General features: G+C 36.2%; 1 protein-coding gene across 7 annotated transcripts in view; it reads right to left on the bottom strand.

The window, feature by feature from the left end:
• The window catches only part of LOC119559143 (zinc transporter 2-like), a 434,223-nt gene that overhangs the window by 313,481 nt on the left and 96,293 nt on the right, over positions 1 to 24,449 (bottom strand). For 4 of the 7 annotated variants that reach the window (XM_037872206.1, XM_037872205.1, XM_037872208.1 and 1 more), the window contains one exon: positions 8,618 to 8,738. The exons of 2 other annotated variants lie outside the window; for them this stretch is intronic. The gene's annotated coding sequence lies outside the window, so the exon portion shown is untranslated. Of the gene's footprint in view, positions 1 to 8,617; positions 8,739 to 16,285; positions 16,304 to 24,449 lie in introns of those variants that run through there. One more of the 7 variants, XM_037872209.1, reaches the window with a different exon arrangement.

Below are 24,449 nucleotides of genomic sequence, written 5' to 3'. Positions count from 1 at the left end.
TATCAGAAGAAAACTAGACCAGCAGTCTCTAGCTGCTCTTGAAAATTCAGCGGATGCACCAACGGAAATTCCAACGTTATGGAGTGTACTGACGTTTATTGAGCGGCGCGCTTGCATGCTGGAGACGATAAGCGCTCAACCCACAGCAACACTCCGCTATCAGTCAGTTCACAACGAAGAGAGCTGTAAGATTTGTCATCTAGGACCACATCATATTAGAGCATGCAGCCGTTTCCAGGAAATGGACCCCAAAACACGGCGCCAAGCCATTATTCAAGTAGGAGCATGCACAAATTGTTTGTCTACAGCTCATAAGGTTGAAAACTGTGGATCACCGACCACTTGTCGAATCTGCCAGCAACGGCATCATTCACTGTTACACCAAGGACCGACTAGCAATCCAGTGGCCGGCGCAGTAACCGTTGCAGGCTACGACCACGAAGGAGGATATACTTTGCTCGCGACCGCCAAGGTCTCATTACAAGGGCCAAACGGTCAATTACAAACATGTCGCGCTGTAATAGATGGTGGATCACAGGTGAATCTTATTTCAAGGAGAATGGCAGATCTGCTATCTCTTAAACAAAGGTCACCGATTGAAATATCTGGAATCGGAGGAAAGATATCAACAGCAATTAGATCAACACTAAAGCTCTCATCCTGTACATCAGGGTTTGAAAAACTATTAGAGGTATTTATTATGCCCACAGTCATTACAGACCAACCGTCAGTACCGATTACAACCGATCTTAATATTCCCGAGGGACTGCCGTTAGCAGATCCTGACTTTCGGCAACCAGGACCCATTGACCTAACTTTAGGGGCTGAAGTATTTTCTCGTGTAATTACCGGTGAATGTCTTGAACTAGGACCTAATAAACCTTTGGCACAAGGCACAAGGCTTGGTTATGTAATCACAGGTTATCTCAATAAAGAAACCTCATCTGATACGGAAATCAACCCCAATCTAATAGAAAACAGAGATGATTTTGCAGGACCGAACGCTGCTTATGAGCCAACGAAAGATAAAAATCCGATGAATATAGAACCGACGTCTCATCAATTCAAAACCTACAAGAAGGCTGACTTTGGTTCAACATTTCTAAACTTAACCAAGAAAGATCTTAGTTTTGTTGCAGAACGTCCACATACCATAGACGTGCCAAATGATCAAATTCTACGAGGGCACAATTTCAGTCCCCACGGTAATGTAAATTTTATCGCAAAGGGGAGTGTTCAGCAGCATCAAGAAGATGTGAAGGACCTGAATCACAAACAGGAACCGCCGCAATTGAAGATCCCCCGTGGTCAATGATTTGTTAGGTGCTTTCTATACAATTCGGCCAAGGGCGGACCGACATCACGCCTTTAATTGAGGGTACCCCTCAATGGGGGGGAGAATGTTCGTACCCAAAGGTACTCAACATGACCACACCCAACAAATCAAGCAGTAGCCAAATTGGGAACAGTACCAGGCGCTCAGTAGCACTCACTGCAGATGAGAATTGCTGGTCAGCATATTATATCATATGTCTTACTAACTCACCATCTCACCATCTCACCGTCACAACGATACGCTGACCCGCCAATGCAGTCAGCACATTTGCGGTGTCAGCCGAGCCAACCACGCAACTGCTACCGTAATCATAATTCCCTGACCTACTTTAGAATATAGCTTCTTTCACTAACCATTACACTAAGCTTCCGTGTTCTAAGTAGAATATAAGCAGGTATCAAATGAAGAATAAATCAGTTATCAACACACCTCATAACTCCGCGGTTCTACTTCCTACCTCTGGGAATAGGGCTCGTAATACACTATCTCAACTAGCAGCTAACCACGTTAGCTCACCCTCAGCGCAGTTCAGCATCGCCTGTGGTCCGGCATTGCAGTAACCATCGTTACCATTGCCGCGACGCGATCGTCCTGCCATCAAAGCGTCCCCGTGCCAGCGACAAGTGCTCATTACCCCCTTGTCCCGCGGTGTGACCCAGAAGTGCCTACTTCGGTTAGGCACAAACAGTCATATTATATTCCGATGCTAAAGGATTAAGGAGCGGGAGTGGTCGATAGCTGCTTAGAGTTCATCCTTTTGAATGCTAGGGCTGATAAGCGAGAAGGGTTTCTTACACCGGTAGGCAAAGTCAGTAGACAAGCAGCTCGTCACATGACATGTCGATCATGTTGGCCCAATGGAGTTGACCAAGAAGCGCTATAATCACATTTTCGTGATTGTACATGCCTTTTTCAAGTATGTATGGTTGCATCCTGCTCGAAGCTCAGGGGTTTAAGAAGTTGAAAGTTGTTTGAAGCACCAGGCTGTTTGTTTTCGAAATCTGTACAGGATAGTGTCAGATTGTGGAGCAGCATTCACATCTCCCCTGTTCAAGGAGTACTGCGATAGGGAGAAGCTTCAACATTTGCTGATTGCAAACGGACAGGTAGAATGCATGCATAAAATAGTTGTCCCAATGCTCTCTAAACTAAGCCTTGAAAGTCCAATATGCTGGTATAAGCATGTAGGAAAGGTACAGCAGATCATAAACAACAAGGAGCTTAGGAGTACCAAAATTGCAGGATTAGATATGCGTATCTAAGGAGATGTCCAGCTCAAGCTCAGACACAGGATTTGATTTCGGAGTTGAATGATGAGCGCGACAAACTGAAGAGTTAAGCAAGGAAGATCATTCAGAGTATCCAAGCGGAGAACAAGGAAGCTTAGAATGCAAAAAGAACGGTAGGAAAGAAGTAGGAGTTAAGGGATTTGGTAGCCATTAAACGCACCCAGTCTGGTAATGGATTGAAATTGAAAAGAAAGTACCTAGGACCGTAAAAAGCATTTAAAGTAGGAAATCATGGAAGATAAGAAGTTGAAAGAGTAGTAAAACATCAACCGTCGCAGAGAACGTAAAGGCTTTTCGGGCGAGTCTGGCGTCAGGAGGGACGATTAAGAGAGAGATCTCATTCATCCGTTTGCCTTTTTTGTTAATTCGCAAGATCGGTTGTTTTTATCAATATCTTCTTCATCAAATTGGTTGTCATACACCAGGTTTTTATCTTTCGTTAGCTCACAAGCCGGCTTATGTCCAGCTTGATCTTCTACGACTTCTTCTTTCTGTATTGCAAGAGATTTCTTTCTTAAGGAAGCCTCTGACTACATTTCCAAATCTTGTGTTTTGTCTAAGAGGTTTATTAGGTCCTAGTCTAAGAAATTCACCGGTTACTGGGTTTCGATACTTCTTGATGGGCTGCTGGTACTACCTGGCTTTTATAATTCACCATTATGTTAGCTCGGAAAATCGGTTGTTTGTATCAATATCTTCTTTATCAAATTGGTTGTCATCCACCAGGTTTTTATCTTACGTTAGCTTACAAGCCGTGTTATGTCCAGCTTGATCATTTTTTTCACGCGGGATCCACACCTACCGCCCAACAGAGCGAGGGGCGGAGCCGTGTGACGTACGGCACGAATTTGCGAGATGCTAGACGACTAGAAAAATAAATATAGTTCGAGGATAAAAAGTAGGAACTAATTTTGTGCTAGAAAATGTAATATAAATCGTTTTAAGAGAGGCAGAGAGTAAGCTTTTGAGATAATAATATAATATAAAGTCTATTGCAGTGAGAACTTTATAATCTGGAGTATTCATGTAAGTCATAGTTAGATCTACAATGATTTAAAATAAGGGGAATTTACATTCTTGTTAATCTGCATAGAACAGAACAGTTTAGCTGGCTAACAAAGTCGGGGCTATAAATTTCACCTAGAAAAAGGTTATAAATAAAGATTGTCGCAAGCATCGTTCTGCGTCTGGCTAGGGAGGGTAAGTTAATTAGGAGTAATCTACTAGAGTAAGAAGGTGAAATGAGGTTTGCATCCCAGTATAGTATCCCAGTATAACAAAAAGTTCTTTTGTACAGATTCGATACGATCAACGTAAATTGGGTACTTCAGACGGGAGATCCATACTCAAGTATCGGGTGGACAAGCAAATTTATTAAAGTCTTAGTAAATTAAGGATCATCAAATTCCTTTGACCACCTTTTAATAAAGCCAAGCGCACCCCTAGCTCTATGAACCGTATACAAAAAATCGCAAAGATCGTTTACTAGAGTTATTCTATCCAATGAGCCCTCACTCACCATGTATGTCGCATATTGAGGATTGACTCGACAAATATTCATTACCTTACACTTAGAGCCTTTTAAATCCAGTAAATTGTCAGAGCACCATGTTTAAAAATTATTCAAATCGGATTGTAAGTCGGACTGGAAAGACTTGTACTGCAGGCATTATTTAACATCATCTGCGTACAATAGAGCACAAGAATGAGTTATAATTGAGGGCATGTCATTTATAAATAAAGTAAACGTAGCGGCCCCAGGTGGCTCCCTTGTGGTCTACAATTTAGCTAACTTAAGATCCATCTTAAAGGATGAACAGGGAACCCTAATAAATCGAGTTTTCTAACCAGAAGAACGTGACTTACAGATTCAAATGCTTTACAAAAGTCAATGTAAATGACGTCTGTTTGAAGATGTTTTTTAAGTCTTTTTATCACATATGATGTAAGTTCCAAAAGGTTAGTGGTCGTTGATAGATATACTTCTATAATTCCTTGCTTCCACTTTGCTTCCCTTCTTGTCGAATGGAATAACAAGCCACACACAAATGAGAAAATTGTGAAGATTCTAAAGATAAGGTAAACAATTTGAGAAGCAGCTTGCATAAGGCCTACGCGCAATATCTAAGCACGCAGCCAGAAATTCCATGGGGACCAGGCGAATAGACGGGCCTAACACGTTGAAGACCAACTAGCAGAGAGTTTTCATTTAAGGTGGGACAGAATATTAGGAATAGAACAAGGCTGTGAAAATAAGGTAACGTAGAACATGTCGTTTGAAAAAACTTGAGAAATAGATCGGCTATTGCCTGATCAGTTGCTGCGGTATTTTCAAAAGATAGCGAGGAAAGGAAGCTAGTTGATTTAAGCTTAGTGCTAACAAAACTATACAATTTTTTGGGTTCTAAAATAATTGAATTTTACAACGACTTAGATAATTTTTGTAACACAGAGAGTTTAGAACAGTAAAACTATATCGAGCACTTAAGTATTTAGAATATATAGATTGAGGACCGGTAACATTGTTTTTCATATTTGTCTGGACTTCTTATTTCTTAGGTGTGCCAAGTCTTTAATGAACCAAGATGGCTTGTTGGAGACTGACGGATACTATAACGAAACAACAGAATTGAAAAATGTATTTCCGCACTACAGAAAAAATGTATAGCATCATCCATATTTTGGGATGACTAGAGATCGGACTAATCAAAGCCTGATATAAAAAAGTTTAGCCTCCTAAAAGTCAGCCTGGGGAAAACAATGTAATCGCTTAGTTGACTTCTCTTATTATACCCGTTACTCGTAGAGTAAAAGGGTATACTAAATTCGTCGGAAAGTATGTAACAGACAGAAAGAAGCGTTTCCGACCCCATAAAGTATATATATTCTTGATCAGGATCACTAGCCGTGTTGATCTAGCCATGTCCGTCTGTCCGGATGAACGCTGAGATCTCGGAAACTATAAGAGCTAGGCTATTGAGATTTGGCGAGTAGATTCTTGAGCTTCTTACGCAGCGCAAGTTTGTTTCAGCAGAGTGCTTTCGAGGTCTCAATCGACACTGGTGCTGTGTTAGTAGAAAAACAAGGATGAACGCTATAGTCGAGTACCTCGACTATCAGATACCCGTTAATCAGCTAAAGTGACCAAAAGGAAATGGAGATATGCAAGCAGCAAAGCGTGATTGAAATGCGCCACCTACCGGCGGTAGACAGATTTAAGCGTTACGGGCGTTAGTGTGGGCAAGTCAAACTTTTTTTGTGTCAATCGATAGGTATTGACGAGACTAATACATTTCAGATAAAATTGTTTTTCTAGCATGAAAATTGTGTGCGCCACAGGCTTGGGCGGTTTGTGGGCGTTAGAGGGGGCGTGGCATATCCGCGTAACAAACTTGCGCTGCGCTCAAGGCTACGGATTTCCATTTCTCTATCTTTGATAGCTTCCGAGATATCCGCGTTCATATTTACGATATTTTTAAGTTTGTGGTCGGTTTGTGGGCGTTAAAGTAGGCGTGGCAAACTTTTTTTTAAGTCAATCGATAGGTATTAATGAGAACAATACATTTTAGTTAAAATTTTTATTCCAGCATGAAAACTGTAGGAGCGGCTTGTGGGCGTTAAAGTGGGCTTGGCTGAAACAAACTTGCGCTGCGTAAGAAGCTCTGGAATCTGCATGCCAAATCCCAATAGCCTAGCTCTTATAGTTTCCGAGATCTCAGCGTTCATACGGACAGACGGACATGACTAGATCGACTCGGCTAGTGATCCTGATCAAGAATATATATACTTTATGGGGTCGGAAACGCTTCCTTCTGCCTGTTACATACTTTCCGACGAATTTAGTATACCCTTTTACTCTACGAGTAACGGGTATAAAAATATGTTTTTATTTAAGATTTTCTAATTGGGAATGACTCTTCTAGGTATCTTCTACAAGCATATGTAAAGTCACTTCTGGATCGCAGAAGTGACTGCCGTCCATTCCTTAGAGTAGCCGTTTTTGGTTCAATCGATAGGTATTGACGAAACCAATGCGTTTCATTTAAATTTATTTTTCAGCATCAATTCTGTGAGCGCTACTATTTGGTTAAATTTAAAATGGCATCCATGTTTTCAGGATGTACAAGAAATTGATGACGGCCGTTGGAGTGCTTGCTCGACTTTTTCGATTGACATTGTGAAGATCGGTGGCCAGATCTCCATCTCGCCCCTAAGTTTTCGCTCCGCTCTGGAGGGTTTAAGTTAAGTTAGGCTTGACCTGTTCTATTTACAAAGTGTAACAATAAACACCGACGCACGTCGCGTAAAAAGCTCCAAAGTACCCCCGTGTTTGTTCGTACCTTCGTTCTTGGGACTTCATCGAATTTCTGCGATCAAGCCACACCGCCCCAACAATTTGGTCCTTCGAGCTGGATTTCAAAATCCTTGGATTTTCCTCTACTGGAGTTTCATTGGATTTTTCCCAGCAGGCTTGAACCGCTTCAGATAAGTTCCTCCTACTCTTAATTGTCGGTCATACAGCCAGTTTTCAAACCCTATTTCGACTAACTTTCAGTAAGGTCTAATGTCTAAATCCAAAAGTGATTAATCCAACGGCATTTAATATATGTATTTCAATTCCGTTACTTGTGCCCGACAACATTCCAGTTTCCTTTGCCCACAATTGTACACTTTAAACAACTCCAGTAGATATTCTAGTGCTACTAATCAACTAAAAATATTTCTCAAATATATTTTTAACTCAAATTGTGTGTAAAATATAACTCAGCCACAGTAGAAAATTCCCGATTATAACACTTTTTCTAAAGATTTGCACTCTTTATTTTTTACTGTGCTCCAGCTGCGTGTTTATACTAACATAAATATTTTCATACAGTCCACTTTAACTACTCTTTTTAATACAGTCCACTTCAACTACTTTTATCAACCTATTATTACGGCTAAGTTATTTCTAAAATTACAAACAAATCTATAATATCCACAAATTTACTCCAGCAAATCGTCTGCAATTTAATTGTGCAGGTGACACAGAAATGCACCGACAAACAGGCACAAGCGAAGTCTTCACAATTTCCGATAACTTTTCTAAATTTCAACGCTATTTCGATACTCGCACCCCACGCATGTACATTTTATATACATACGTACATCGACATTTACTCCAACTCAAAACGGCTCACAATAAGTGTTCCTTCGAAACAAAGGAAATTAAAGTCCGTAATTCTTTACAAAAATCCGAACATCCGATATAATAATTGTGTGTTGAATTTACCTATCCGACAGTGTGACCGTATACTTTTACGGTCTTCGATTGGTTCTTAAATTAGAATAGTTTCTAGCCCGATTAAGTTTCCTTACTTCTGAATTCAAATTTTAAATTATTTTCCTTTATGGCAACATCAGCAAAATCCTCTGTAGCCCGATTTATGGCCACAGCGAACTGTCTGATCCAAATTGACGCCAATGTTTACGCTCCAGACGCCCCTACCCAAACCTTATCCGCCTGTAAAATCCGTCGGGACTATTTCAATTCCTTGTGGCAACCATTAAAGGCAGCATGTGAAATTTGCTCCGATTGCGTTGTGGCTGCTGGCGAGAGCGCCGCAGACAGAAGATCCATACTAAAATACAAGTGTTACCAAACGTATTCCACTTATGAAATGTTTGTCGGCGAGAGCGCCGGAGACGCAAAGACCATACTAAAATACATCTATTACCAAACTACTTTCACTGAGCGTTTCAAAAGTAAGCAATTGCAGGAGAACAGTCACCTGAAAACTCTATTCAACGTGCAATCCAAAGCACAGGAGTGTGGTGCAGCCTAAAAAGAACATCAACGCACTATTCAAGATTGCTTAACATCCCTAACATCTTCCGGCATTTATATTGAGAATTGGGACCCTATCCTGGTTTATATATGCTCGACAAAACTACCAAAGCTCACGCTCTCATTATGTGAGCAATCCATCCAAAATAAAGACGATTTTCTTACGTGGCTCGAGCTTGATTCTTTTTGACGGAGTGTCATCGAACTCTTAAGGCCGTCGATAGCTTTCGATCTGCCAATTTCCTCCACGCCCAGTCCACAGATACAAATCGAGTAACAGAATTTCCTAAAATAAGAAAGTATAAAAGAAAGTAAGAAACTGTCAGTAGTTCCACATAGGATGCAATTTTATGTATCTAGATTCACCCCAGATACCACATCTAAGGATGTTTTGAAATTTATACGTAAAAAAATTCCCAACCGAGAATATTGCAGTTGAACAGTTTCGATCTTCATACGCTCGTAGTATATCTCTTTTGGCTTAATGATGATTTGGTAATAAAAGAATTTGTTCCCAATAATAAACAAAAAACAGGCCTTCCACTGCGCCAAAAAACTAAAAAGTGTATTTTTGGCTTATCAAAATCTTAGGTGATTAAATATGAGCTACCCAAGCTTAAAGCTGACTCCTCTGCATTTACTGAAGATTTTTGGCTTTTACGGAAACTTTGCTGAAACCAGAGATATCTGAATCTGAAGTTCTGTCAAACAACTTTAATACCTATAGGACCGATCGCTCCTCACTTAGGGGGGCGGTGTGCTGACTGCCTTTACCTCTAGCCTATCATCTGAGAGATTTCACTCTGATATCCCTAACGAAATTGAATTGGTTAGTGTAAAAGTTTCCTTGCAATCCTTATCTATTTTTGTTACATGTTCCTATATTCCACCTGGCTCTGATTTAATAATTTATGAGCACCATCTGTCTGCGATAAAATCTTCTTTCTAACAGATACCTTTTGATTTGAGAATTGACGCTCTTGTTGTACCTGAAGACCGATATCATCCATCAATGGATTTGAGAATCTGCCTCCCCTGCGTTGATACCTTCTCTCCTTTAGTTTATCCAACTAAAATGAGATGTTTTCGATAATGTGACTATAATAAACTTAACGATATGATTTCTCTATATAATTGGACAGACTTGTACAATTGTATGGATATTGAAAGTGCCACTGAACTATTCTATATAGTGTTGAATACCATTTTTAATGAATGCGTTCCTGATAGGCTTCCTTTAAAGCTAAACAGGCCTCCTTGGTTTACCAATGCGCTTCAAAAACTTAAAAACCTTAAAGCAAACACTTATAAAAAATCGGGTAAGCCATCTGATTTTAATGTTCTCAATAGTCATTGTTTTTCTATGTATTAAAGTCGATGTAAATTTGAATTTTCAAAGCAGTTTTTTCGAAGCAGTTTTAAAACTTTGTTAATGCCAAGCGTAAGTCGTCAGCATTGCCTTCATCGGTACGTCTTAACTCAATGGAGGCATCGATGGATTCTGAAATTGCTGATTTATATGGCCAGCTTTTGCAAACTACTTATGGGCCGTTCTTTTACAAACCGAACAACTTTTTTAAGTTGACATTTTTGATTTTCCTGAAACTTTTTTTACATATACTTTTCGGAAAATCAGTAAGCACGTGTATCAGGATTTGGCCGATAAAAAATTATTTTTTTTGGTTAGAATTCTTTAAAGTTTGTAAAAAAAAAAGACAGTTTTCAAAAAGTACAGTCTGTTTGCAAGTCTATATCTCCATCTGAACTTATCCGATTGATTTCATGTCTTTTGCATAAAATCCTCTGAAACCTCTACTTTTTAAATACATTTTTTTAAATACACTAAATTTTTAATTTTTTAAGAATAAAAAAATTTTAATTTTAAATTTTTTTTTAACTATTGCCCCCACAATAAAAGTTTTTTTTAATTTTAAAATATGCCCCCATTCGTCACATACAATCGGTTTTTTATAGGTTGGAGAAATTTTTTGGTCTGTTGATAATTTCTAAATAAAAAAGGAAAAATATTTAATTAAGATCAAATAAGTATTTATTTTACCAATTCTAAATTTTTAATTTAAGTTTATTTTATTTGTTCTTATAGGTTTTTTCTTAATATATTTACTACATATATTAAGTAACAAGGAAGAACGCTATAGTCGAGTACCTCGACTATCAGATACCCGTTACTCAGCTAATGGGACCAAAAGGAAATGGAGATATTCAAGCAGCAAAGCGAGAGCGGTAGACAGATTTGAGCGTTATGGGCGTTAAAGTGGGCGTGGCAAACTTTTTTTTTGGGTCAATCGATAGGTATTGACGAGACCAATACATTTCAGTCTAAAATTGTTATCTAGCATGAAAATTGTGGGCGCCACAGGTTTGGGCGGTTTGTGGGCGTTAGAGTGGCATATTCGCATAACAAACTTGCGCTGCAAGCTACAAGGCTACGGAATCTCAATCTAAAATCCCAAATCTCTATCTTTGATAGTTTCCGAGATATCCACGTTTACGAGTTTTTGAATTTTGTGGGCGGCTTGTGGGCGTTAAAGGGGCAGTGGCAAACTTTTTTTGGGTCAACCGATAGGTATTGACGAGAGCAATACATTTCAGGAGCCACAGTTTTGGGCGGTTTGTGGGCGTTAGAGTGGGCGTGGCAGTCTGCTGAAACAAACTTGCGCTGCGTAAGAAGCTCAGGAATCTGCACGCCAAACCTTAATAGCTTAGCTCTCATAGTTTCCGAGCGTTCATCCGGACAGACGGACATGGCTAGATCGACTCGGCTAGTGATCCTGATCAAGAATATATATACACCTACCCCTCGCTTAGCGTCGTTTCGCTTTGCGTTTTTTCGAAGTTGCGTCGCTTCTTAATTAGAACTAATTTTCATTGTGCGTCGTTACATTTTCGATGTTGCGTTGTTTTGGGATGAAGGCGTTAATATGTTTTAAAAAGGTGGCAACACCTTAATCCCCGACAGCGGAAGGAGTCTTAAAGTGTCCCAGGCGGTAGCTACGGATATCTATTGCTACAAGGAAATGTATTTCACGCTTAAAAAAAAAATGTTCAGCAAACATTGGACCAATTTTTTTTAAAGAAAGCCGGCCCACGACAACAGACTCTAAAAATTCGTCAGAGAGTGATTAATTCTAATTTTAGTTTTCATAATTGAGTATGTAATTAAAGAACTTATTTTGTTTAAATGAATTAGTTTCTTTTTGTTTTTATATGAATAATATGTAATAAAATGAAATGTTATTTTGGTTTTTTTTTAATGATCACTTTGCACAATTTTCTTTTTAAAAAGTAGTATTTTTTAGCCCTGGAACCCATTTTTGAACTTTACATGGTTTGCTATATAAAATCCTAATCCACTTTGCGTCGTTTCAATTTACGTCGCATTTATTTGGAACGTATCCCGGCCGCAAAGCGAGGGATAGGTCTACTTTTTTGGGTCGGAAAGGCTTCCTTCTGCCTGTTACATACTTTCCGACGAATCTAGTATACCCTTTTACTCTACGAGTAACGGGTATTAAAACCTATAAAAACAAAAAAATAAACTTAAATTAAAAATTTAGAATTCGTAAATTAAATACTTATTTGATTTTAATTAAATATATTTCCTTTTTTATTTAGAAATAAGCAACAGATTGTTAAAACTCAGAAATACAAACGCTATAAGGTTCTAATGAGAGCGAGCAAGATGGCTGCTGAAAATATCAGAGGGCTTATTACATTAAGATCGATATCTTGAAAACAAAACCTATAAAAAAACCGATCGTAGGTGACGAATAGGGGCATATTTTAAAATTTAACAAAAATTTGTATTGTGGGGGCAATAGTAAAAAAATTTTTTAAATTAAAATTTGTTTTTATTTTTAAGAAATTAAAAATTTAGTGTGTTTAAAAAAATTTATTTAAAAAGTAGAGGTTTCAGAGGATTTTATGCAAAAGACATGAAATCAATCGGATAACTACAGATGGAGATATAGACTTGCAAACAGACAGTACTTTTTAAAAACCAGCTTTTTTTACAAACTTTAAAAAATTCGAACTAAAAATAATGTTTTTCGGGCAAATCCTGATACACATGTTTACATATTTTCCGAAAAGTATACGTAAAATAAGTTTCAGGCAAATCAAAAATGTAAAATTTTTTTTGCCAAATCCGTTCGGTATGTAAAATTCTAACTACCCTAATCCCTTAAATAGGGCAAATTGTATTTTTACCCCCATATGTAGACCGATTCTTAAACTTTTTTATTTGTCTATTTCATCATCAGTTTTTCCTACTTCCAGATGACTCTTTTATCATTTCTCTTCACAAAAAGGGTGCGAAGGCGGATGCCCAGAATTATAGAAGTATTTCTAAATTGTCGGCAATTCCTAAAGCATTTGAACGTATTATCACTTCTCATTTGCAACATTTATGTTCCTCGGTAATATCACCGTGTCAGCATGGTTTTGTTAAGCAAAGATCGACCACCACCAACCTTGAATTGTCATCTATTGTAATAAATGGATTTAAGAAAAAAATGCAGACTGACGTTATATATACAGATTTTAGTAAGGCCTTTGACTCTGTCAACCACTCTCTTCTCTTATTCAAATTAGATTAGCTTGGGTTTCCATGTAATCTATTACCTCGGACTTAAAGTTATTTGAATGGTAGGACTCAGGTTATATTCAAAAACGCTGTTTCAAAATTGGTCTACGTGACATCTGGCGTGCCTCAGGGTAGTCATTTGGGCCCTTTGCTGTTTACTTAGTTTATTAACGATATTCCCTCTATCATAACACATTCTCGAGTGCTAATGTATGCTGATGATGTTAAGCCTTGTTTATCGTATAATGATATAGCGTCGGGTTTCAACTAACAGTCAGATATTGATTGTTTTCAGGGATGGTGTGAGTACAACCTTTTAAATTTGAACTTCCATAAATGATACTGCCACTTTTGTTAGTTACTCTCTTCAAAATACGCCACTCGGATGTATATATTCAGTTAATGATTTAGGTGTTCTTCTGGACCCAGAACTTAAATTTGACTGCCACATAATGTCCACTGTCAACAAAGCCATGAGTGCTCTTGGGTTTATAAAGCGTTGATCAAAAGAATTTGATGACTCTTATACAACTAAATTATTATTTACCTCCCTTGTCCGTCCTATTTTGGAATATTGTTCTTCGGTTTGGAGTCCACAATATCATGTGCTATTGACCGTATTGAGTCAGTACAAAAAAATTTGTTCTTTTTGCCCTTCGTAGACTGAACTGGGATCAAAACATAAGGCTACCATCCTATCAGAGTAGATTACTACTGCTTAATTTACCTACACTTGTAACTCGTAGAACAAAGCTTAGAACTATTTTTGGGCAAAATCTTATAAGAGGTGAAATTGATTCTGTAGAACTTGTAAACCGCCTAACTTTCAATGTTCCTGTTAGACTAACACGAAATTATTATCCCCTAAATTTGCCTCGATGTACATCAAATTTGTGTCTGCACGAGCCCTTTCGCGTTCTATGTAATAATTATAACAACCTTTATAATTTAATTTGCACTTCAACTTCTACCCCGGTTTTAAAAACTAATATTTAAACTCATTTGCTTCATTCTTAGTTGTTCTTTTTATTTTCATTTGTGTCCCGTCTCTATTTGTTTTTTGTATCTTCCTCGCGAACTCGAATTTTTTATCCAAATTGATAAAATGAGTAACTGATAAACTCAAAAATGAGTTGCGAATTCTCATAAGGAGTTCTAGAGAATTCCGTTCTGCGAACGAGACGAGAGATGAGCGGCCTTTAGTTCGTTGCGTATGTAATTGTCTCTCTCTCACTAATGGGTGTGTAAAGTGGTGCGCGCCGCATTTGTGTGACTGTCATTTGCCGAGTGATTTAGCTAAGTCAAGCCCTGCGCGTAACACAAAGCTAAAAAACTATTTTATGAATAAGACATTCGTGGAACCCTTCCGTATCTCGAGGGTAAGTTTTTTAAGTTAAACTGTATTTATAATGTGCTAACTAATGATACAATAAACAAACACTGCAAAAATTTTGCCAAAGCGTGTACATTAATATGTATGTATGTGTGATTGTAAGTGGCGTGAAGCAGTCTAGTTTTCTGCAAGCATTTTCTATCGCGGAAGGCACTATTAAGTGACTTCTAGAAGATGAAAACGATCGTCCGCGATATCGCATTCGGATCGCGGAAGTGACTCCCTTCGGGTAGAAATGTGCCACTTCGGCGACACTTCTAGAAGTGTCTCCGAAGTCACTTCTGGAAGTGTCGCCGAAGTCACTCCTACACAGAGAGAATTATTCAAGTAATTTGCACTCAAATTGAGTATTTTTGTACTCAAAAATTCAGCATGAACAAAAATTCTCACATTGAGTGCAAAATACTCACTTCCAGTACAAATTTCTCAAAATATATGTACTTAAATTGAGTACATTTGTGCTCTTTTTTGAACATTTTTCCTCAATATGAGTACAAACTGCACTCACTTTAAGAAATAATTTAGCTTGAATTTTAGAAACGAGTATCCCCTTTTCTTATACTGAAAAATTTCAAGCGCTCAAAATGAGAAACAAGTTCTTGAATAAAGAACTTTTGCACTTAAACCCGCTCCACCCATTCCCAGAAAAAAGGGTCAAATATTTTTTTTTTCATTTTATTTTATAATACAGTTATATATATACATGTTCCATGTTCTAGGTTATGATATTTTTTCCCTTAGCTGTCTGGTCTAGCGAAGAGCAAAGGACTGAAAAAGAAAACGTTATTGTTAGCAAATATTGTAAATATATATGCATACATATATAAGCATGAAGCAATAAAATTAGATTGTTATTAAATGTACATTTAAAAAGCATTTATAAAATTATATGTGTATGTATGTATGTATGTACAATGAACGTAGAAACTAACAAAACTAGACTGCTTCACGCCACTTACAATCACGAATACATACATATTAATGTACACGCTTTGGCAATATTTTTGAAGTGTTTGTTTATTATATCATTACTTAGCACATTTTAAATACAGTTCAAATTAAAAAACTTACCCTCGAGGTACTGAATGGTCGCACGAATGTTCACTAAAATAGTTTTTCAGCTTTGTGTCTTGCGCACGTCTTCACTTCGCTAAATCACACGGCAAATGACAGTCACACAAATGCGGCGCGCACCACTTCACACACCCATTAGTGAGAGAGAGACAACCACATACGCAACGAACTTAAGACCGCTCATCTCTCGTCTCGTTCGCAGAACGGAATTCTCTAGAACTTCTTATAAGAATTCGCAACTCATTTTTGAGTATATCGGTTACTCATAATAAGAATACTAATTCTCAAGTTGGAAATTGAAGAACACATTTCCTCAAATTGAGAATTTTGTGATCAATTCAAGTTATTTTTCTTAAAATGAGTGCAACTTTTCTCAACATGAGTTTTTTCCACAAATTTTGTACTTAAATTGAGTACATCCTCAAAATGAGAATACAAATTCTCAATTTGAGAACGTCATAATTTTCTCTGTGTAGTAGTGTCGCCGAAGTGACACATTTCTTTCCGACGGGAGTCACTTTCGCGATCCGAATGCGATATCGCGGACGATCGTTTTCATCTTCTAGAAGTCACTTAATTGTGCCTTCCGCGATAGAAAATGCTTGCAGGGGTAGAAACTAACAAAACTAGACTGCTTCACGCCACTTACAATCACACATACATACATATTAATGTACACGCTTTGGCAATATTTTTGCAGTGTTTGTTTATTGTATCATTATTTAGCACATTATAAATACAGTTTAAATTAAAAACTTACCCTCGAGGTACGGAAGGGTCCAACATTTTTCCACAATTGGAAAATCTTGAATAAAAACATATTTTTTTTTACATTTAATATTTTGCGTTTATTTTTTGTATACGTGCTTTGTCCGCTTGTATACACGGTCCCTGGCATGTAGGAAATTTTGCTAAACAATGTTATTTAGGTCCAGCTCCGTCGACATAAGAAATTTGTTAATAACCATTTCTAAAAGAAACAGAAACAAAAATTGTTTTTTGTTCAGTCAAAGTAAAAATAAAGTAGAATACATTTCCTTTTACAATAAATTATGTTGAGAATCGTTGGATGCTGGGTTTCGCCCCAGTTACATGCCAAGTGATGTCCACAGCTAGCTTGTCCGTAAAAAGGTTTAAAAATTCGTACAGCTCACGATAAGCACGTAATTTCGCACGCTTTGTTGGGGGGACATTTAAATAAGTTAAACAATTAAAAACATTTAGAAAAAACGAAGCTATCTTTTGTAGACGCACAAATTTGATGCAAAACCGCACTGTCCACAGACAAATCGCGCAACGAAATGACGCTCGGGCGAAAAATAATAGCGTGGGTCAAAAGGAAGACCCAAGAAATTTTCCGAAAAAAAGGGGTAACGGAAAATTACCGTGACCTCTTCTTATCGCGTGTTTTACCCACTACTATCGTCTTTCTATCGCGCAGAAGTGTCTCAGAAGTTACATCTTCACGATCCCGACCCTTTTTGTTTTTGTAAAATGTTAACTATCGTCTTTCTATCGTCCAGAAGTGCCTCAGAAGTTACTGTACTATCGCCTTTCTATCGCGCAAGTTACGTATAACCCCACTTCACTTCCCACATATGTCCAAAACCCAATTTCTTCTTTACCACCTCTTAATAATAAAGTACAAGAATTGCTTAACTCATTAAATGCTAAATAAGCAATATATTAAAGTAATACAGCAAACAGGAAATGCACATGCTAACGATCTGGCACATGCCAACCAAAATACGTTCTAAGAAAATATAAAATCCAAATAAGCAATATAACACAGTAAACAGGAAATGCATAGCTCATCGATCGTTATTAAATTCAGGCTAACTAGAGGCCAACGATCTTACACATGTCGACCAGAATAATTCGTAAGCACTTCTGTAAACCTAAATTAAGTTTTCTTTAAAACATTATCAATAAAGAATATTCAGTTGATTTTTGCCCACCAAACCCGCTTGACGTGTTTTATTTACAAATAATTTATTTTTTTTTTAAAACTTCGCGACTCCTTAAACAAAATTGGCGCAGTCGGTAGGATCCTTTTTAATTAAAGAGGGTCCAGTGATTATTCAAATCGAACGTAACGCGAAGAAAAAAAAAATAACAAAAATTTTTTTGTGATAAATAAAAAAACACAAAAAGTCAGCGAACAGAAGCGAACTAAAAATCAGTCCGCTAAGTGAACGTGGTGCAGTGCATAAAAAAGTGCATTGATCAGAGCAAAACCAGACCAAGCAGCGCAACAGCATTAAATCCAACTAAAAATCAGTGGATTAATGCCTGTAGAGATCGAACTAAAATCGACTTAGACAGCGCTAAGAAGGAAATCAACTCAACCTGGATATAAAAAGGCAGCGAAGGATCGCTTCATACGACAACAGCAGGATGGCTCACGAAAACGGCCAGATGCCCCAAGCGGATCTTTTGGAACAATTGGCCATAAGGGAAAGACAGCTGGAGCAACTGCAACAAGCGTATGTACAGCTCCAAGGAAATGGAAACAACCCAGCCCAACAAGAGCGGTTGTTCAAAAACATCAATCGTTTGGCAACCTTTACGGGAACCGGGGAAATCTCCATCAACTTCTTCTTCAGTAGCGTGGAGTACCTGTTACAGACGGTAGAGGACCCACAACTCAAGAGAGAAGCCACAAGGACAATATTCTACAGGACAATTCAGGGTCAAGCAAAGGATGCAGTAATAAATATCCCGGAGCCGGACAACTGGGACCTGATAAAAGCCACCTTGAAGTTAAGGTACAGACCAGACACGGAGCCGCACCAAATCTACAAGAGGATATGTGACCTGAGAGTGAATTCGGTGAGCGAGCTTGCAGTAGAAATTCAAAATATAAAATATAAAAATGATGAATTAATTGTGTATCATATGAATGATAATTTTATAGATTTAAGTAATGTCGAAAGTTTATTAGTTAACACAGCCAAAGAAATGACACAAGGCACTTTACTAGACAAGATCTACGAAGTCAGAGATTTAAGCACTATATTAAAGATAATGATGCAACGCAGATATGAGAATAGTTGCATTAGGTATCAGTATAGGAAAGGTAGACCTAATCAAAACAATTACAGGAACAACAACCAGAATACCAATCAACAATTTAATCAGCAAAACTATACAATGCAAAATGCACATCAAAATAAGAATACCAATCAACAATATAATCAGCAAAACAATACAATGCAAAATGTACATCAAAATTATCAGAGCAACAATTCAGGACAAGTTAGACAGAACAATACCCCTCAGAATTTTAGAGGCAATAACTCCGGACAAAGTAGACGATATCAAAATAATCAGTGGAATCAACAAGCAGGATCACATCAGTCTAGGCAAAATAGGCCAGCGAATGTGGTACCTATGGAGGTAGATAACATAGAAGCCAACCAACACCAAAACAATACCGACCAAAGCAGATACGAAAATGACAACTACAACAGTGACCATAACTCGAACAGGAAACACGATAATAATCAAATGGAAAACTATCCACAGGCAGAATTCAATAATACGGTTTTTTTTACGAAGCCGCCTCGGATGGGTTACCACTAATAGAACTTAACATAGACAAACAGAAATACGTGGCCTTAATAGACACAGGAGCCACCTTGAGTTTAGTTAGCGCAAGAGTACGATGGAAATTAGCCCAGCTTAAGGGAAGAAAATACAATTTTATCATAGGGATAGACCTCCTAAATTTTTTGAATGCATTTATAAACATTGAGAGGAAGGTTTTAACTTTAAATCAAAAAGAAAACGTAATTATAAACAATCCATATCAATACGAAGAAGTTTCTGTATTAGAAAGTAGCAGTAAAAACTTAGAGAATTTGAAACTCGACCACTTAAATGAAGAAGAAGTCAGAGAAATTAAAGTCATTGTACAACGATTTAGCAAACTTTTTTTTAAGGTGGGAGACCAACTAACTAGTACGACAGAAATTGAACACGAAATACGGACCAATACAGAGGAACAGTTAAACTCAAAACTTTATAGATACCCACCACAACACGAGGAAGAAGTTAGGAAACAAATAAAAGAAATGGAAGAACAGGGTATAATTAGAAAGAGTAATTCAAGATACTCTAGCCCACTTATAGTAATCCCGAAGAAGATGGACAACTCAGGAAAGAAAAAGTTTAGGATAGTAATAGACTACAGGAAGTTAAATGAAATAACCATAGATGACAAATTTCCAATTCCGAACATTAATTCTATTTTGGATAAACTAGGAAGAGCTCAATACTTCACTACAATAGATTTAGCCAAAGGCTACCATCAGATCTTAGTCCGAGAATCAGACAGAAAAAAAACGGCATTCGTAACGCCACATGGACTATATGAGTTTATAAGAATGCCATTTGGGTTGAAAAATGACCCTGCCACATTCCAAAGACTTATGAATGAAATACTTAGGGATCACATTAATAAAAAATGCGTCGTGTATCTAGACGATATACTTATTTTCAGCACCTCATTAAAAGAACATATTCAAGCTATTAACGAAATATTCCAAATATTAGAAAAGAAAAATTTAAAAATACAGATTGACAAGTGTAACTTCATGAAAAAGGAAACTGAATTTCTAGGACATATCCTTACAAAAGAGGGCATTAAGCCAAATCCAAATAAGATCGCAATCATAGAAAAATTACTGTTACCACGAACAGAGAAGCAAATAAAAGCTTCTTAGGTATAACAGGTTATTACAGAAAATTTATAAAAGATTATGCTAAAGTAGCACAGCCAATAACCAAGTATTTGAAAAAAAATGTTAAAATAAATCTAAAAGACCCCACCTATGTCGAAGCATTTGAAAAATTAAAACATTTAATCAGTTCTCACCCAATTTTAAGATATCCCAATTTTGAAAAAAAATTTACATTAACTACAGATGCATCAAATTATGCAATTGGATCTGTCCTATCTCAAGACGGTCATCCAATCTGCTTTGCATCAAGAACGCTAAACAATCATGAAAAAAATTACTCAGCAACAGACAAAGAATTCCTAGCAATACTATGGAGCGTCAATTATTTCAGACCATACCTTTACGGGAATAAATTCAAAATATTAACTGACCACCAGCCAATAAAATTCTTACACTCAAAACATAAAGGTAAAGATATTTCACCCAGACACCAGAGATGGTTATTAAAATTAGGAGAATATCAATTTGAGATAGATTACTTGAAAGGAAAAGAGAACAGAGTGGCAGATTTTCTTAGCAGACTGGAAGACAGCGACCTCACGAACAAAACCGAAAACGAAAGAGACAATGAATACAAAGATAATATTTCAGACATAAACATGATAGCAAACATTGAAGATAATCTCTCAACATCAACAGTAAACTCAGCCGAAGAAAATTTACACAATCATTTTTATATAAAAGAGGAAATAGTTAACAAATATAAAACACAAATAATTATTACAGACAGTAAAACAGACGAGTATAAAACAATACATGGAAAATCAATAATATTTATAGCAAAACACGACTTTCCAACAATGGGAGATATTTTCAGGAAATATATACACAAAGGAAAAGTCGGAATCTATTCAGAATTATCGTATCAAGAGTATAACATAGTACAAGAAAAACTAATAGAAATGTTTTCAGACAACAAACAATTAGAATTCATAAAATGCACACTCAGAGCTCAAGATATTGAACATGAAACAGAAGCAGTAAGACAAATTTCGTTTTATCATGTAAGAGAAAGTATGCACTCAGGAATTCAGGAAACATATAACCAATTGAAAAACAAGATTTACTTTCCAAAATTGTTAGAGTTGGTGCAAATAGTTATAAATCAATGCGATTTTTGCAAAGAAATAAAATATGATAGAAATCCTATTAAAAATAAATTCAGTAAAACGGAAACCCCATCAGATAAAAATCAGATAATACACGTGGATACATATGTAATAAAAAATACACATTTTTTAACGACCATAGATAAATTTTCAAAGTTCGCAGCAGTATACCCATTAAATGATAGAAATCATATCACTATAGTAGAACAATTGGAGGAACATTTTACGAAAATAGGCAAACCAGGTAAAATAATAGCTGATAACGAATTTGATTCATTCAGGATTAAAGAACTACTAAGACAAGAAGGGATAAAATTACACTTAACAAAACCGAATAGTCACACTGGCAATTCAGATGTAGAAAGACTACACAATTCACTAGCAGAAAAGTTTAGAATAACATATAAAACGGAAGCGTCGAATATGTCAGTAAAACAAATTATGCAGAGAGCAGTGAGAAATTACAATGAAAGATATCACTCCACAATCAAATGTACCCCCAGCGAAGCCCACAACAATAAGATAGAATTGACAAAAATAAAAGAAAATATAGATAGCGCTAAACAAAAAATGTTAGAAAAGCACAACGGCAACAGGGACCATTATGAAGAAAAACGAAAAGAAGGTTTTATAAAGAACTACAAGGCAGTCAGACACAAAGAAGCTCCGAAATTCAAAAAAGCAAATCTCGGTAATATTGACCCAATAAATATTAAACGCCCTTATAAATTTACAGAAAATACTAACGACGATTATGTTGCTGACGACAATACTAATGACAATGGCAATAACAACAACAGCGGGAACACTAACGATTCAAGAAATACCTGATCAGGACGGGTATGCGCAAATAGAGATGAAAAATCAAGATATAATTATCACAACAGATATAGTAGTACATATAATAAACTTAAAAGATATTGACAATATTTTGAACGAAATAGGAAAAAACATAGAAATGACAAACAATGACAACAAACACATATTACAATCGGAACTAACTGAAACAAAAAACAAATTGTATACCCTATATGGAAACCACAATCGCGAAAGAAGAGGATTAATTAATGTAGTAGGTAGTTCAGCAAAATGGTTGTTTGGAACAATGGACGATGAAGACAGGAAAGAAGTTGAGAATCATATCTCTACATTTAAAGAAAACATGCAGGAAACAGATGAAGCATTAAACAAGCAAATTTACATAAATACGTATTTCAATGATACAATAAAATACATTGAACAAATAGTTAAATCAGATAGAGAGGCAATAGAGAGACAATTGAATGCAATTAGCAAATTCGAAAATAACAGATACCAAGAGAACTTATATTACGACCAACAGATAAAAATTCAGTTAATAAAAAATAAGATTGAACATTTGCAGGATAACGTTGCTTCTGCTAGATACAATATATTACATCCCAGCATATTAACAGATCACGAAATAAAAAAATACAATATCGATTTCAACAAACTAAACCATATAAAGTTAGCTACGGCTATGTTCAGAAATAATCTTTTAGTATTCGCAATAGAAATACCAAAAAAATTTATAACAGTAAAAATACAACAGATAATACCGATGCCTAATGAAGAAAACTTTGAAATAGATCAGGAATCAGAACTGATATTTAACTATAAAAATTCAACATACACCTATAAAACAAAGAAAAAATTAAAAGAAATGCGAAAAAGTAAACATTGTGTATTTAAGAAAAATTGCAAACTGATACAAAGAAATGAAATGCAAATAGTAGAACTAGACGAAGAAACCGTAGTAATTAAGAATGCAAAAAATGAAACATTATATCAAAATTGTAACAGCAATGAAATTAAAATGAAAAAAAATATTCTAATACACTTTACAAATTGTACAATAGGTATAGAAAATAATTATTTTACAAATTCATACGAATTAGATAAGAAAAGAATTTTATATGAGAAATCAAACCAAACTCAAAATTTTACTAAACAAATCACTTTTGAGAAAATATTGGAAAATAATAAGATTAACTGGTCGAACATAAGAAAATTAAAAACACATAAAGACATAAATTATTTTTTTAATGCAACCATACTTTTGTCAATAATTGTATTAATTGCTTACATTGTTTTAAAACACAAGAAAATTAAAATTCAGCTCAATAACAATAGAATTCAGGAGAATTCTTATCTAAAAGGGGGAGAAGTTACGTATAACCCCACTTCACTTCCCACATATGTCCAAAACCCAATTTCTTCTTTACCACCTCTTAATAATAAAGTACAAGAATTGCTTAACTCATTAAATGCTAAATAAGCAATATATTAAAGTAATACAGCAAACAGGAAATGCACAGGTTAACGATCTGGCACATGCCAACCAAAATACGTTCTAAGAAAATATAAAATCCAAATAAGCAATATAACACAGTAAACAGGAAATGCATAGCTCATCGATCGTTATTAAATTCAGGCTAACTAGAGGCCAACGATCTTACACATGTCGACCAGAATAATTCGTAAGCACTTCTGTAAACCTAAATTAAGTTTTCTTTAAAACATTATCAATAAAGAATATTCAGTTGATTTTTGCCCACCAAACCCGCTTGACGTGTTTTATTTACAAATAATTTATTTTTTTTTTAAAACTTCGCGACTCCTTAAACAAAATTCGCAGATGTGTCTCAGAAGTTACTTCTTCGCGATCCCGACCCTTTTTGTTTTTTTTAATTGTGTACTATCGCCTTTCTATCGTCCAGAAGTGACTTAGAAGTTACTTCCACGCGATATATGTATATTTTGTTTTTGTAAAATGTGTTCTATCGCGTTTCTATCGCGCAGAAGTTACTAAGAAGTGACTTCTGGACGACAGGCGATAGAAATATCGCCCTTTTGCTTGCAGGGACGTACATTGTACATACATACATACACATATAATTTTCAAAATTTTTTTTAAATGTACATTTAATAAAATTCTGTTTTTATTGTTTCATGATTATATATGCATATATATTTACAATGTTTGCTAACAATAACGTATTCTTTTTCAGCCTTTTTGCTCTTCGCTAGAGCAGACAGCTAAGGGAAA

The sequence above is a fragment of the Drosophila subpulchrella genome, unplaced genomic scaffold (genome assembly GCF_014743375.2).
Source record: "Drosophila subpulchrella strain 33 F10 #4 breed RU33 unplaced genomic scaffold, RU_Dsub_v1.1 Primary Assembly Seq18, whole genome shotgun sequence".
In the NCBI taxonomy this organism is placed as follows: Eukaryota; Metazoa; Arthropoda; class Insecta; order Diptera; family Drosophilidae; genus Drosophila; species Drosophila subpulchrella.
This window is presented reverse-complemented; position numbering and strand designations above follow the sequence as displayed.